The sequence below is a fragment of the Benincasa hispida genome, chromosome 10 (genome assembly GCF_027475165.1).
Source record: "Benincasa hispida cultivar pf3 chromosome 10, pf3_genome.v1.1, whole genome shotgun sequence".
Lineage (NCBI taxonomy): Eukaryota > Viridiplantae > Streptophyta > Magnoliopsida > Cucurbitales > Cucurbitaceae > Benincasa > Benincasa hispida.
Window position 1 is genome coordinate 19,379,839 of NC_143487.1, and position 2,546 is coordinate 19,382,384.

Below are 2,546 nucleotides of genomic sequence, written 5' to 3' on the forward strand. Positions count from 1 at the left end.
CTATTTATTTATTACTAGTTTTATTATATTTAGTAGATCTTCCATATTGAATTCAATAATATTTACATATTGATGTTAGTAGTTCTTTCTCTATTAGTGTTAATCTTAGTAGTTGTTTAGTGTTAATCTTATGATTGGGATGTTATACCAACATGTTAATCTTATTTATATTTTGTTTGTATTTAAGTATAGTTTATTGTTATGTTTCTTATGATAACATTCGTCCATTAAATTGTGAGGTTTGTACCTTTAATATTTTTAGTTTAATACAAAATTATTAAGATTTTTTGAAATATATTTCTTATGATATTTAATTTTTCTAGTATTAACTTTGAAAATATAGTTTAAAATAGTTTGAAAAAGTTTAATTTAATTTAATTTTTTATTTTGTATTAAATTTGAAAAAATAGTTTTAAAAAGTTTACCTCATTGTAATGTTTAAAAAGTTGATGTTTATAGCTTAAAAACTTTAATATTTTTAGTTTAATACAAAATTATTGTGATTTTTTTTGTATAAATTTCTTATGATATTTGAAAAGGTTTAATTTGTTGTTATGTTTAAAATTAGTTATAAAAAGTTTAATTTATTGTTATGTTTAAAAAGTTGATGTTCATAAAACTTAAAAAGTTGATGTTTATAAATTAAAAAGTTTAATATTTTTAGTTTAATACAAAATTATTATGATTTTTTTAATATGTATAATACAAAATTATTCTGATTTTTAAAAAAGTTTAATATTTTTAGTTTAATACAAAGTTTAATATTTTTTTACCTACAAACTTTTATATTTCCTATATATATATTTCTTATTGTGATTTTTATTGTGGTTTGTTTTTGTTTAAGTTTGATAATTAGTAGAACAATTAGTAATGTATTGTTTGCTTTTTTTTTTCTTAGAAAATGGCAGGCAAATGCTTGGGATTTTTGTTGTTTACAAATGGTAATATGATTGATGGTATTAATGGAGTTGACTATGACCAACCACCAAGTGAGAGTTTTAGCATAAATGTGAACAGTGGAATTGTATTTGAATAATTTATTGAAATGGTTGGGATGTCACTTAATGTAGATATAGGAACAAATCAGATAAAAATAATATATAGACATCCTAACCTAGAACCATCAAGATTAATAAGGTTTATGTCATTCCCTATTTCGAATGCACAAGCTATGAACTTGATGTTCTCAATCGCAATGTCACTGCCGAATTTTGTGTATTTGTATGTAAATGTAAATAGGATACGGGTGGATATAAACTTGAATACATCATTTAGTCTGTTTAAAGATCCAACTGAATATATTGATCCTGATCCAGAGTCAGTTGCATCGCCATGTGATAATGAAGATATGACGGCTAACAACCTGTATAGAGATTTCAGAACTGAAACGGACAATGAATTTGAAGAGTTAGATTTCGATGGTCGTGAATATGAGTTACTTTCAGATACAATCAACGATTTGGATATGAATGTACTAGATAACATTCGAGAACATGACCCAATTTTAGCCCCAGTGGACGTTGACAATACTCAATTGTATAAAGAAATGATTTGTCAAGACAAAGAAATGCTACAACACGCAGGCAAATATTTTGCAATTAAATGTCACGCACCATATGAGGTTGTGGAATCGACACCGATGATTTGGACAATTCGGTGTAAGAAGTGGGAGGAAGGGTGCAAGTGGAGACTTCGTGCAATAAAGAAAAAATAGCATGGCTTGTTCGAGATCACTAAGTACTATGAGCAGCATACATGTTTTTATTCAGAACTGAGTCAAAGTCATGTGCAATTGGATTCATCAATGATTGCACTAGAGTTCTGTGATGCCGTAAGAGAAAAACCATCTATCAGTGTGGCACAACTGCAGTCCGACATCAAATCAAATTTTGGATATCATGTTTCTTACCATAGGGTATGGGAGGGCAAAAGAAAAATGTTGGCTAAAGTGTTCGGTGATTGGGATGAGTCTTACAAATTGTTACCCAGATGATTGTATATGGTTAAGAAGACCAATCTCGGAACACGTGTAGAGTGGAGAATGAAAGAAACGCTTACTGAAGGCCATGTTATCCTAACTTCTGTATTTTGGGCATTTAGTCCTTGTATAGAAGTTTTTAATAAATTCGATCGATAATTCAGATAGATGGTACACACTTGTACCGCAAATATCGAGGAAAATTGCTGATTTCTATATCAGTTGACTTGAACGGGCATCTTCTTCCATTTGCATTTTCCATTGTTGATGAAGAGTCCGCAGACTCATGGGGATGTTCTTGAAACACTTGAGAGAAATTGTAACACACGAAGAGGTGTGTTTAATTTCAGATCGACATGCTGTCATAATCGCAGTAGTGAACAATCCAACAAATGGTTGGATGGGACCAAAATATCACTATCGTTTCTGCTTATGACATATTGTCAACGACTTTATAAAAAGTACAGATTTAATACATTGAAAAAAATATGTTTATCATACCGGGTGTTAGTTTCAAATTCGGAAGTTCAATAAAGCAATTGAAGATATCAAATGAATAAATCGAAGG

The 2,546-nt window shown here is 29.1% G+C and overlaps 1 pseudogene; it reads left to right on the forward strand.

Annotated features, from left to right (window-relative positions):
• Window positions 1–1,045: 1,045 nt before the first annotated feature.
• LOC150033167 (uncharacterized) lies at window positions 1,046–2,111 on the forward strand (annotated as a pseudogene).
• Window positions 2,112–2,546: the final 435 nt, after the last annotated feature.